We start from the raw sequence: 13,696 nt of genomic DNA on the forward strand, positions 1-13,696 counted from the left end.
ATACGTCCCCTATCTGGGGACCATATATTAAATGGATTTTTGAGAACGGGGGCCGATTTCGAAGCTTGCTTCCGTCGCCCTATGCATTGACCCGATATGGCAGTATCTTCGGGTACAGTGCACCACCCCCTTACAGGGTTAAAAAGAAAGATTCCTACTTTCATTGCTACCTGCTTGCTGGCTAGCCAGCTAGCCAGCCCTGTGGGCCTTGCTGCTGCTGCAGCCAAAAAACAAAAGGTGGTGCTGCTGCTGCTTCTGCTGCTTCTGCTTCTGCTTGTGTCTGGCCGCTGTTGGAGCGTCCAGGCACAGGACTTCTGCTGCTGCTGACTAAATGGCCTCCTTAATTGGATCATTTGAGTAGCCAGCACACCTGTGCAGGTAGGGCATGACATGATAGGCAGCTGCCTTGATAGCGGGTGGGTGCTGAATGTTCCTAATTGACAAAATAAGATTAATGCTTATGAAGAAATATAAAATCTCATCCCTTCCCCAATATCGCGCCACACCCCTACCCCTTAATTCCCTGGTTGAACTTGATGGACATATGTCTTTTTTCGACCGTACTAACTATGTAACTATGTAACATAACATGGGGGGGGGGGGGGGGTCTCCTGGCTGTTCACACAGGTGTGTCATTGCTGTACATTGACCATGCATTGCTTCTGTGGTATTGCAAAGGCAAAGACAAATGCTTCCAGCCATCCATTGCACTAATGGATTGGTCATCAGCTGGCTGTCTATGTCCCGCATCAATATAGACCAAAGTACAGAGGGTTAGGCTATGCTATTGTGCACCTACCTGATGCATCAGAAGGTGCGAGGCCCTTGCTAAATTCTGTGCACAGACTTTGAGATCTATACTTTAGACTGTATCTAAACCTGCTCCAACATGGACTGACATTCTGGCCTACTTTCAGCCGATGCGACTTGTCTGTCGCTGAACAGTCGCTTTTTATGTATTCAGCACCTATGTATAATGTTGTAAAAATGCTCTAGAAGCTAAAGTCGCAGAAATGTCACACATATTTGGCCTGCAACTTTCTGTGCGACAAATTCAGACAGGAAAAATCAGTATAAATCCTTAGAAAATTATCCCCCAGTGTCTCCATCTGCTGGCGGTATTGAATAAGCATTGCTGCACTGATGGGGTATGCATTAGACGAAAAAAAAGAAGAAAAAGAAGAATAATACGCCCAGAAAAGAGGCGAAAAGGAGAAAAACGTAAAAAAACGTGAAAAAAAAGTAAGAGGAAGAGAAGGGAAAAAAAGGTGGAAATGGGTTTAAAAGTGATTTCGGCGGAGAAATATATATATATATATATATATATATATATATATATATATATATACGCGCACACACACACATATATATAAACGTATTCTCCGTTGAGATATTGCAGCCGCTGCTGTGTCCAGGCCCAGGAGCCTTAGCACTGTGCTGTGATGTCACTCAATACCACTGACATCACTAGGTGTAAACAACATCTCTCCTTTGCTGTGTATGTGACTATGGAGCTGTTTGGTGATGTCGTCTATTATGGCCTTCATAGAAGCAACAGGAGATTGTTGCATCCATCTAGAACCCTCAGAACTACAGTGCTATGATGTCACTCACTTCCACAGGCCTTGCAGAGTGTAAACAACAACAACCCAGCTTTGTTGTGTATGTAACCATAGGGATTTGTGATGTCACCTAGAACCTTCACAGCAGCGACAGCTTTATGAGGAGCATCAGCACTGCTCTGCCTGAGCAGAACCATCACCGCCATAGGTTGTCAAATAACCCGGGTTTAACCCACACAGGTAAGTCCAATGGGGTGCAGGCATGTCCTCTATGCTTACAGCTTCCCGTGGGTGTTGGTTTGATACCGTTTGGGGACAGCCAAGGAGGCATCTGCAGGCAACAAAGGTAGGTGTGTGCTTGTGTGTGTGTTTCCTATGCAGATCCTAAGCCCAGTGTCACATGCAAGTAGGAGGAGTAAGAAGGGTTCCTGGCAAATCCGGGTTATGGATTGCATTTAAAAAGGCCCCGTGGGAGTGCAATGGGCCCCTGTCTTGCTGCTTAGCAATAATGGTATGGGTTTAGGTTCTGCTGTGTGTACTGGTGGTTGACTGCCCCCCAGCCCAGAGTGTGCATGGAAAATTGTCTGGCAGCCTCCCTGACAGCAAGCAGTGATAGTGCCCATGAAGGGCACCTTGTTGGGCCCGCCCCTTTCACGGTTATCGCTTCTCGGCCTTTTGGCTAAGATCAAGTGTAGTATCTGTTCTTATCAGTTTAATATCTGATACGTCCCCTATCTGGGGACCATATATTAAATGGATTTTTGAGAACGGGGGCCGATTTCGAAGCTTGCTTCCGTCGCCCTATGCATTGACCCGATATGGCAGTATCTTCGGGTACAGTGCACCACCCCCTTACAGGGTTAAAAAGAAAGATTCCTACTTTCATTGCTACCTGCTTGCTGGCTAGCCAGCTAGCCAGCCCTGTGGGCCTTGCTGCTGCTGCAGCCAAAAAACAAAAGGTGGTGCTGCTGCTGCTTCTGCTGCTTCTGCTTCTGCTTGTGTCTGGCCGCTGTTGGAGCGTCCAGGCACAGGACTTCTGCTGCTGCTGACTAAATGGCCTCCTTAATTGGATCATTTGAGTAGCCAGCACACCTGTGCAGGTAGGGCATGACATGATAGGCAGCTGCCTTGATAGCGGGTGGGTGCTGAATGTTCCTAATTGACAAAATAAGATTAATGCTTATGAAGAAATATAAAATCTCATCCCTTCCCCAATATCGCGCCACACCCCTACCCCTTAATTCCCTGGTTGAACTTGATGGACATATGTCTTTTTTCGACCGTACTAACTATGTAACTATGTAACATAACATGGGGGGGGGGGGGGGTCTCCTGGCTGTTCACACAGGTGTGTCATTGCTGTACATTGACCATGCATTGCTTCTGTGGTATTGCAAAGGCAAAGACAAATGCTTCCAGCCATCCATTGCACTAATGGATTGGTCATCAGCTGGCTGTCTATGTCCCGCATCAATATAGACCAAAGTACAGAGGGTTAGGCTATGCTATTGTGCACCTACCTGATGCATCAGAAGGTGCGAGGCCCTTGCTAAATTCTGTGCACAGACTTTGAGATCTATACTTTAGACTGTATCTAAACCTGCTCCAACATGGACTGACATTCTGGCCTACTTTCAGCCGATGCGACTTGTCTGTCGCTGAACAGTCGCTTTTTATGTATTCAGCACCTATGTATAATGTTGTAAAAATGCTCTAGAAGCTAAAGTCGCAGAAATGTCACACATATTTGGCCTGCAACTTTCTGTGCGACAAATTCAGACAGGAAAAATCAGTATAAATCCTTAGAAAATTATCCCCCAGTGTCTCCATCTGCTGGCGGTATTGAATAAGCATTGCTGCACTGATGGGGTATGCATTAGACGAAAAAAAAGAAGAAAAAGAAGAATAATACGCCCAGAAAAGAGGCGAAAAGGAGAAAAACGTTAAAAAACGTGAAAAAAAAGTAAGAGGAAGAGAAGGGAAAAAAAGGTGGAAATGGGTTTAAAAGTGATTTCGGCGGAGAAATATATATATATATATATATATATATATATATATATATATATATATACGCGCACACACACACATATATATATAAACGTATTCTCCGTTGAGATATTGCAGCCGCTGCTGTGTCCAGGCCCAGGAGCCTTAGCACTGTGCTGTGATGTCACTCAATACCACTGACATCACTAGGTGTAAACAACATCTCTCCTTTGCTGTGTATGTGACTATGGAGCTGTTTGGTGATGTCGTCTATTATGGCCTTCATAGAAGCAACAGGAGATTGTTGCATCCATCTAGAACCCTCAGAACTACAGTGCTATGATGTCACTCACTTCCACAGGCCTTGCAGAGTGTAAACAACAACAACCCAGCTTTGTTGTGTATGTAACCATAGGGAATTGTGATGTCACCTAGAACCTTCACAGCAGCGACAGCTTTATGAGGAGCATCAGCACTGCTCTGCCTGAGCAGAACCATCACCGCCATAGGTTGTCAAATAACCCGGGTTTAACCCACACAGGTAAGTCCAATGGGGTGCAGGCATGTCCTCTATGCTTACAGCTTCCCGTGGGTGTTGGTTTGATACCGTTTGGGGACAGCCAAGGAGGCATCTGCAGGCAACAAAGGTAGGTGTGTGCTTGTGTGTGTGTTTCCTATGCAGATCCTAAGCCCAGTGTCACATGCAAGTAGGAGGAGTAAGAAGGGTTCCTGGCAAATCCGGGTTATGGATTGCATTTAAAAAGGCCCCGTGGGAGTGCAATGGGCCCCTGTCTTGCTGCTTAGCAATAATGGTATGGGTTTAGGTTCTGCTGTGTGTACTGGTGGTTGACTGCCCCCCAGCCCAGAGTGTGCATGGAAAATTGTCTGGCAGCCTCCCTGACAGCAAGCAGTGATAGTGCCCATGAAGGGCACCTTGTTGGGCCCGCCCCTTTCACGGTTATCGCTTCTCGGCCTTTTGGCTAAGATCAAGTGTAGTATCTGTTCTTATCAGTTTTCATGCTGGTGGGGATGGGTGCTGCATGGAGGATGCAGGTGTACCAGGGCTTTCCGGGGCTGGTTCTGAGGAATCAGCTCGACGGCTGCCCCGATGTGACCTGTTCCCTCCGGGTCTCGCCATGAGGCTGAGAGGGTCTAGAGCCGAGGTACTTTTGTGCCTCGGGGAGTGGTGACCCCGAGGTGCCGAAACTCACTGGGAGAATAGGCTCACTGAGTTGAAGCACGGGCACCATAATCTCTTCACCTTGTGGCACTCACCTCTTGATTCCCGGCCTTCTGGCTAGGATCAGAGAAATTTTTATAGATCCGGCCGGATGTCCGGGCAGTATATCTGCACACATTCACTTATTTATTTCTTTTTTGTCTCACTGTGTCACTTTTTGCGTGTTGTGTGTTCACAGGATTTGTCAGGATGCGGTAGCCCTTCTGGGTGTCCCTCCTGGCGGTCTAGGGGAGGTGTGTGTGGCCATTAGGTTCCGCACCTCCCTGCAAACACCCCGGGTACTCCTGCTTTGGCAGGGTACCTACCGTAATTGGCTCTGCGGGCAGATACCTTGGCTAACGCCAAGGGGGATGCCGGGAGCATTTGTGGTCCCCTAGTAGCTTCGGCGAAAAGGGACATCGAACCTGGAACCTCGCAGGTACCTTTTGGTCCGGAGGCGAAGGGTAAGGTTTGTTGGGGGGCCTCTCTCCTATCGGAGAAGGGCTTGCGATAGACCGCATCCTTTGTGCACGTTTTTTTAGTGTAACACGTTTGCACTTTTTCTTGCACTTTGGGTGAATCGAAAGCACGTTCCTCGGCTTTAGATAAAAAAAAAAAAAAAAAAAAATCTGTTCTTATCAGTTTAATATCTGATACGTCCCCTATCTGGGGACCATATATTAAATGGATTTTTGAGAACGGGGGCCGATTTCGAAGCTTGCTTCCGTCGCCCTATGCATTGACCCGATATGGCAGTATCTTCGGGTACAGTGCACCACCCCCTTACAGGGTTAAAAAGAAAGATTCCTACTTTCATTGCTACCTGCTTGCTGGCTAGCCAGCTAGCCAGCCCTGTGGGCCTTGCTGCTGCTGCAGCCAAAAAACAAAAGGTGGTGCTGCTGCTGCTTCTGCTGCTTCTGCTTCTGCTTGTGTCTGGCCGCTGTTGGAGCGTCCAGGCACAGGACTTCTGCTGCTGCTGACTAAATGGCCTCCTTAATTGGATCATTTGAGTAGCCAGCACACCTGTGCAGGTAGGGCATGACATGATAGGCAGCTGCCTTGATAGCGGGTGGGTGCTGAATGTTCCTAATTGACAAAATAAGATTAATGCTTATGAAGAAATATAAAATCTCATCCCTTCCCCAATATCGCGCCACACCCCTACCCCTTAATTCCCTGGTTGAACTTGATGGACATATGTCTTTTTTCGACCGTACTAACTATGTAACTATGTAACATAACATGGGGGGGGGGGGGGTCTCCTGGCTGTTCACACAGGTGTGTCATTGCTGTACATTGACCATGCATTGCTTCTGTGGTATTGCAAAGGCAAAGACAAATGCTTCCAGCCATCCATTGCACTAATGGATTGGTCATCAGCTGGCTGTCTATGTCCCGCATCAATATAGACCAAAGTACAGAGGGTTAGGCTATGCTATTGTGCACCTACCTGATGCATCAGAAGGTGCGAGGCCCTTGCTAAATTCTGTGCACAGACTTTGAGATCTATACTTTAGACTGTATCTAAACCTGCTCCAACATGGACTGACATTCTGGCCTACTTTCAGCCGATGCGACTTGTCTGTCGCTGAACAGTCGCTTTTTATGTATTCAGCACCTATGTATAATGTTGTAAAAATGCTCTAGAAGCTAAAGTCGCAGAAATGTCACACATATTTGGCCTGCAACTTTCTGTGCGACAAATTCAGACAGGAAAAATCAGTATAAATCCTTAGAAAATTATCCCCCAGTGTCTCCATCTGCTGGCGGTATTGAATAAGCATTGCTGCACTGATGGGGTATGCATTAGACGAAAAAAAAGAAGAAAAAGAAGAATAATACGCCCAGAAAAGAGGCGAAAAGGAGAAAAACGTAAAAAAACGTGAAAAAAAAGTAAGAGGAAGAGAAGGGAAAAAAAGGTGGAAATGGGTTTAAAAGTGATTTCGGCGGAGAAATATATATATATATATATATATATATATATATATATATATATATATACGCACACACACACACATATATATAAACGTATTCTCCGTTGAGATATTGCAGCCGCTGCTGTGTCCAGGCCCAGGAGCCTTAGCACTGTGCTGTGATGTCACTCAATACCACTGACATCACTAGGTGTAAACAACATCTCTCCTTTGCTGTGTATGTGACTATGGAGCTGTTTGGTGATGTCGTCTATTATGGCCTTCATAGAAGCAACAGGAGATTGTTGCATCCATCTAGAACCCTCAGAACTACAGTGCTATGATGTCACTCACTTCCACAGGCCTTGCAGAGTGTAAACAACAACAACCCAGCTTTGTTGTGTATGTAACCATAGGGATTTGTGATGTCACCTAGAACCTTCACAGCAGCGACAGCTTTATGAGGAGCATCAGCACTGCTCTGCCTGAGCAGAACCATCACCGCCATAGGTTGTCAAATAACCCGGGTTTAACCCACACAGGTAAGTCCAATGGGGTGCAGGCATGTCCTCTATGCTTACAGCTTCCCGTGGGTGTTGGTTTGATACCGTTTGGGGACAGCCAAGGAGGCATCTGCAGGCAACAAAGGTAGGTGTGTGCTTGTGTGTGTGTTTCCTATGCAGATCCTAAGCCCAGTGTCACATGCAAGTAGGAGGAGTAAGAAGGGTTCCTGGCAAATCCGGGTTATGGATTGCATTTAAAAAGGCCCCGTGGGAGTGCAATGGGCCCCTGTCTTGCTGCTTAGCAATAATGGTATGGGTTTAGGTTCTGCTGTGTGTACTGGTGGTTGACTGCCCCCCAGCCCAGAGTGTGCATGGAAAATTGTCTGGCAGCCTCCCTGACAGCAAGCAGTGATAGTGCCCATGAAGGGCACCTTGTTGGGCCCGCCCCTTTCACGGTTATCGCTTCTCGGCCTTTTGGCTAAGATCAAGTGTAGTATCTGTTCTTATCAGTTTAATATCTGATACGTCCCCTATCTGGGGACCATATATTAAATGGATTTTTGAGAACGGGGGCCGATTTCGAAGCTTGCTTCCGTCGCCCTATGCATTGACCCGATATGGCAGTATCTTCGGGTACAGTGCACCACCCCCTTACAGGGTTAAAAAGAAAGATTCCTACTTTCATTGCTACCTGCTTGCTGGCTAGCCAGCTAGCCAGCCCTGTGGGCCTTGCTGCTGCTGCAGCCAAAAAACAAAAGGTGGTGCTGCTGCTGCTTCTGCTGCTTCTGCTTCTGCTTGTGTCTGGCCGCTGTTGGAGCGTCCAGGCACAGGACTTCTGCTGCTGCTGACTAAATGGCCTCCTTAATTGGATCATTTGAGTAGCCAGCACACCTGTGCAGGTAGGGCATGACATGATAGGCAGCTGCCTTGATAGCGGGTGGGTGCTGAATGTTCCTAATTGACAAAATAAGATTAATGCTTATGAAGAAATATAAAATCTCATCCCTTCCCCAATATCGCGCCACACCCCTACCCCTTAATTCCCTGGTTGAACTTGATGGACATATGTCTTTTTTCGACCGTACTAACTATGTAACTATGTAACATAACATGGGGGGGGGGGGGGGTCTCCTGGCTGTTCACACAGGTGTGTCATTGCTGTACATTGACCATGCATTGCTTCTGTGGTATTGCAAAGGCAAAGACAAATGCTTCCAGCCATCCATTGCACTAATGGATTGGTCATCAGCTGGCTGTCTATGTCCCGCATCAATATAGACCAAAGTACAGAGGGTTAGGCTATGCTATTGTGCACCTACCTGATGCATCAGAAGGTGCGAGGCCCTTGCTAAATTCTGTGCACAGACTTTGAGATCTATACTTTAGACTGTATCTAAACCTGCTCCAACATGGACTGACATTCTGGCCTACTTTCAGCCGATGCGACTTGTCTGTCGCTGAACAGTCGCTTTTTATGTATTCAGCACCTATGTATAATGTTGTAAAAATGCTCTAGAAGCTAAAGTCGCAGAAATGTCACACATATTTGGCCTGCAACTTTCTGTGCGACAAATTCAGACAGGAAAAATCAGTATAAATCCTTAGAAAATTATCCCCCAGTGTCTCCATCTGCTGGCGGTATTGAATAAGCATTGCTGCACTGATGGGGTATGCATTAGACGAAAAAAAAGAAGAAAAAGAAGAATAATACGCCCAGAAAAGAGGCGAAAAGGAGAAAAACGTAAAAAAACGTGAAAAAAAAGTAAGAGGAAGAGAAGGGAAAAAAAGGTGGAAATGGGTTTAAAAGTGATTTCGGCGGAGAAATATATATATATATATATATATATATATATATATATATATATACGCACACACACACACATATATATAAACGTATTCTCCGTTGAGATATTGCAGCCGCTGCTGTGTCCAGGCCCAGGAGCCTTAGCACTGTGCTGTGATGTCACTCAATACCACTGACATCACTAGGTGTAAACAACATCTCTCCTTTGCTGTGTATGTGACTATGGAGCTGTTTGGTGATGTCGTCTATTATGGCCTTCATAGAAGCAACAGGAGATTGTTGCATCCATCTAGAACCCTCAGAACTACAGTGCTATGATGTCACTCACTTCCACAGGCCTTGCAGAGTGTAAACAACAACAACCCAGCTTTGTTGTGTATGTAACCATAGGGATTTGTGATGTCACCTAGAACCTTCACAGCAGCGACAGCTTTATGAGGAGCATCAGCACTGCTCTGCCTGAGCAGAACCATCACCGCCATAGGTTGTCAAATAACCCGGGTTTAACCCACACAGGTAAGTCCAATGGGGTGCAGGCATGTCCTCTATGCTTACAGCTTCCCGTGGGTGTTGGTTTGATACCGTTTGGGGACAGCCAAGGAGGCATCTGCAGGCAACAAAGGTAGGTGTGTGCTTGTGTGTGTGTTTCCTATGCAGATCCTAAGCCCAGTGTCACATGCAAGTAGGAGGAGTAAGAAGGGTTCCTGGCAAATCCGGGTTATGGATTGCATTTAAAAAGGCCCCGTGGGAGTGCAATGGGCCCCTGTCTTGCTGCTTAGCAATAATGGTATGGGTTTAGGTTCTGCTGTGTGTACTGGTGGTTGACTGCCCCCCAGCCCAGAGTGTGCATGGAAAATTGTCTGGCAGCCTCCCTGACAGCAAGCAGTGATAGTGCCCATGAAGGGCACCTTGTTGGGCCCGCCCCTTTCACGGTTATCGCTTCTCGGCCTTTTGGCTAAGATCAAGTGTAGTATCTGTTCTTATCAGTTTAATATCTGATACGTCCCCTATCTGGGGACCATATATTAAATGGATTTTTGAGAACGGGGGCCGATTTCGAAGCTTGCTTCCGTCGCCCTATGCATTGACCCGATATGGCAGTATCTTCGGGTACAGTGCACCACCCCCTTACAGGGTTAAAAAGAAAGATTCCTACTTTCATTGCTACCTGCTTGCTGGCTAGCCAGCTAGCCAGCCCTGTGGGCCTTGCTGCTGCTGCAGCCAAAAAACAAAAGGTGGTGCTGCTGCTGCTTCTGCTGCTTCTGCTTCTGCTTGTGTCTGGCCGCTGTTGGAGCATCCAGGCACAGGACTTCTGCTGCTGCTGACTAAATGGCCTCCTTAATTGGATCATTTGAGTAGCCAGCACACCTGTGCAGGTAGGGCATGACATGATAGGCAGCTGCCTTGATAGCGGGTGGGTGCTGAATGTTCCTAATTGACAAAATAAGATTAATGCTTATGAAGAAATATAAAATCTCATCCCTTCCCCAATATCGCGCCACACCCCTACCCCTTAATTCCCTGGTTGAACTTGATGGACATATGTCTTTTTTCGACCGTACTAACTATGTAACTATGTAACATAACATGGGGGGGGGAGGGGGGGGGGTCTCCTGGCTGTTCACACAGGTGTGTCATTGCTGTACATTGACCATGCATTGCTTCTGTGGTATTGCAAAGGCAAAGACAAATGCTTCCAGCCATCCATTGCACTAATGGATTGGTCATCAGCTGGCTGTCTATGTCCCGCATCAATATAGACCAAAGTACAGAGGGTTAGGCTATGCTATTGTGCACCTACCTGATGCATCAGAAGGTGCGAGGCCCTTGCTAAATTCTGTGCACAGACTTTGAGATCTATACTTTAGACTGTATCTAAACCTGCTCCAACATGGACTGACATTCTGGCCTACTTTCAGCCGATGCGACTTGTCTGTCGCTGAACAGTCGCTTTTTATGTATTCAGCACCTATGTATAATGTTGTAAAAATGCTCTAGAAGCTAAAGTCGCAGAAATGTCACACATATTTGGCCTGCAACTTTCTGTGCGACAAATTCAGACAGGAAAAATCAGTATAAATCCTTAGAAAATTATCCCCCAGTGTCTCCATCTGCTGGCGGTATTGAATAAGCATTGCTGCACTGATGGGGTATGCATTAGACGAAAAAAAAGAAGAAAAAGAAGAATAATACGCCCAGAAAAGAGGCGAAAAGGAGAAAAACGTAAAAAAACGTGAAAAAAAAGTAAGAGGAAGAGAAGGGAAAAAAAGGTGGAAATGGGTTTAAAAGTGATTTCGGCGGAGAAATATATATATATATATATATATATATATATATATATATATATATATATATATATACGCGCACACACACACATATATATAAACGTATTCTCCGTTGAGATATTGCAGCCGCTGCTGTGTCCAGGCCCAGGAGCCTTAGCACTGTGCTGTGATGTCACTCAATACCACTGACATCACTAGGTGTAAACAACATCTCTCCTTTGCTGTGTATGTGACTATGGAGCTGTTTGGTGATGTCGTCTATTATGGCCTTCATAGAAGCAACAGGAGATTGTTGCATCCATCTAGAACCCTCAGAACTACAGTGCTATGATGTCACTCACTTCCACAGGCCTTGCAGAGTGTAAACAACAACAACCCAGCTTTGTTGTGTATGTAACCATAGGGATTTGTGATGTCACCTAGAACCTTCACAGCAGCGACAGCTTTATGAGGAGCATCAGCACTGCTCTGCCTGAGCAGAACCATCACCGCCATAGGTTGTCAAATAACCCGGGTTTAACCCACACAGGTAAGTCCAATGGGGTGCAGGCATGTCCTCTATGCTTACAGCTTCCCGTGGGTGTTGGTTTGATACCGTTTGGGGACAGCCAAGGAGGCATCTGCAGGCAACAAAGGTAGGTGTGTGCTTGTGTGTGTGTTTCCTATGCAGATCCTAAGCCCAGTGTCACATGCAAGTAGGAGGAGTAAGAAGGGTTCCTGGCAAATCCGGGTTATGGATTGCATTTAAAAAGGCCCCGTGGGAGTGCAATGGGCCCCTGTCTTGCTGCTTAGCAATAATGGTATGGGTTTAGGTTCTGCTGTGTGTACTGGTGGTTGACTGCCCCCCAGCCCAGAGTGTGCATGGAAAATTGTCTGGCAGCCTCCCTGACAGCAAGCAGTGATAGTGCCCATGAAGGGCACCTTGTTGGGCCCGCCCCTTTCACGGTTATCGCTTCTCGGCCTTTTGGCTAAGATCAAGTGTAGTATCTGTTCTTATCAGTTTAATATCTGATACGTCCCCTTTCTGGGGACCATATATTAAATGGATTTTTGAGAACGGGGGCCGATTTCGAAGCTTGCTTCCGTCGCCCTATGCATTGACCCGATATGGCAGTATCTTCGGGTACAGTGCACCACCCCCTTACAGGGTTAAAAAGAAAGATTCCTACTTTCATTGCTACCTGCTTGCTGGCTAGCCAGCTAGCCAGCCCTGTGGGCCTTGCTGCTGCTGCAGCCAAAAAACAAAAGGTGGTGCTGCTGCTGCTTCTGCTGCTTCTGCTTCTGCTTGTGTCTGGCCGCTGTTGGAGCGTCCAGGCACAGGACTTCTGCTGCTGCTGACTAAATGGCCTCCTTAATTGGATCATTTGAGTAGCCAGCACACCTGTGCAGGTAGGGCATGACATGATAGGCAGCTGCCTTGATAGCGGGTGGGTGCTGAATGTTCCTAATTGACAAAATAAGATTAATGCTTATGAAGAAATATAAAATCTCATCCCTTCCCCAATATCGCGCCACACCCCTACCCCTTAATTCCCTGGTTGAACTTGATGGACATATGTCTTTTTTCGACCGTACTAACTATGTAACTATGTAACATAACATGGGGGGGGGGGGGGTCTCCTGGCTGTTCACACAGGTGTGTCATTGCTGTACATTGACCATGCATTGCTTCTGTGGTATTGCAAAGGCAAAGACAAATGCTTCCAGCCATCCATTGCACTAATGGATTGGTCATCAGCTGGCTGTCTATGTCCCGCATCAATATAGACCAAAGTACAGAGGGTTAGGCTATGCTATTGTGCACCTACCTGATGCATCAGAAGGTGCGAGGCCCTTGCTAAATTCTGTGCACAGACTTTGAGATCTATACTTTAGACTGTATCTAAACCTGCTCCAACATGGACTGACATTCTGGCCTACTTTCAGCCGATGCGACTTGTCTGTCGCTGAACAGTCGCTTTTTATGTATTCAGCACCTATGTATAATGTTGTAAAAATGCTCTAGAAGCTAAAGTCGCAGAAATGTCACACATATTTGGCCTGCAACTTTCTGTGCGACAAATTCAGACAGGAAAAATCAGTATAAATCCTTAGAAAATTATCCCCCAGTGTCTCCATCTGCTGGCGGTATTGAATAAGCATTGCTGCACTGATGGGGTATGCATTAGACGAAAAAAAAGAAGAAAAAGAAGAATAATACGCCCAGAAAAGAGGCGAAAAGGAGAAAAACGTAAAAAAACTTGAAAAAAAAGTAAGAGGAAGAGAAGGGAAAAAAAGGTGGAAATGGGTTTAAAAGTGATTTCGGCGGAGAAATATATATATATATATATATATATATATATATATATATATACGCGCACACACACACATATATATAAACGTATTCTCCGTTGAGATATTGCAGCCGCTGCTGTGTCCAGGCCC

At 46.2% G+C, this 13,696-nt stretch overlaps 5 non-coding genes and 2 pseudogenes across 5 annotated transcripts; all 7 read left to right on the forward strand.

Moving 5' to 3' along the window:
• On the forward strand, window positions 1-128 carry LOC130312169 (U2 spliceosomal RNA; annotated as a pseudogene; the record flags this gene model as incomplete).
• A 2,093-nt stretch (window positions 129-2,221) lies between these two features.
• LOC130312166 (U2 spliceosomal RNA) lies at window positions 2,222-2,412 on the forward strand. Its single transcript, XR_008860351.1, has one exon. It is a non-coding gene; the product is annotated as a U2 spliceosomal RNA (small nuclear RNA).
• Window positions 2,413-4,508: 2,096 nt separating this feature from the next.
• Window positions 4,509-4,668, forward strand: LOC130312170 (U2 spliceosomal RNA; annotated as a pseudogene).
• Window positions 4,669-5,361: 693 nt separating this feature from the next.
• On the forward strand, window positions 5,362-5,548 carry LOC130312167 (U2 spliceosomal RNA). Its single transcript, XR_008860352.1, has one exon. It is a non-coding gene; the product is annotated as a U2 spliceosomal RNA (small nuclear RNA).
• Window positions 5,549-7,641: 2,093 nt separating this feature from the next.
• Window positions 7,642-7,832, forward strand: LOC130312171 (U2 spliceosomal RNA). The gene has a single exon (XR_008860354.1). It is a non-coding gene; the product is annotated as a U2 spliceosomal RNA (small nuclear RNA).
• A 2,090-nt stretch (window positions 7,833-9,922) lies between these two features.
• LOC130312172 (U2 spliceosomal RNA) lies at window positions 9,923-10,113 on the forward strand. Its single transcript, XR_008860355.1, has one exon. It is a non-coding gene; the product is annotated as a U2 spliceosomal RNA (small nuclear RNA).
• A 2,107-nt stretch (window positions 10,114-12,220) lies between these two features.
• LOC130312157 (U2 spliceosomal RNA) lies at window positions 12,221-12,411 on the forward strand. Its single transcript, XR_008860343.1, has one exon. It is a non-coding gene; the product is annotated as a U2 spliceosomal RNA (small nuclear RNA).
• The last annotated feature ends 1,285 nt before the right edge of the window (window positions 12,412-13,696 follow it).

The sequence above is a fragment of the Hyla sarda genome, unplaced genomic scaffold, assembly GCF_029499605.1.
Source record: "Hyla sarda isolate aHylSar1 unplaced genomic scaffold, aHylSar1.hap1 scaffold_1705, whole genome shotgun sequence".
Taxonomy (NCBI): Eukaryota; Metazoa; Chordata; class Amphibia; order Anura; family Hylidae; genus Hyla; species Hyla sarda.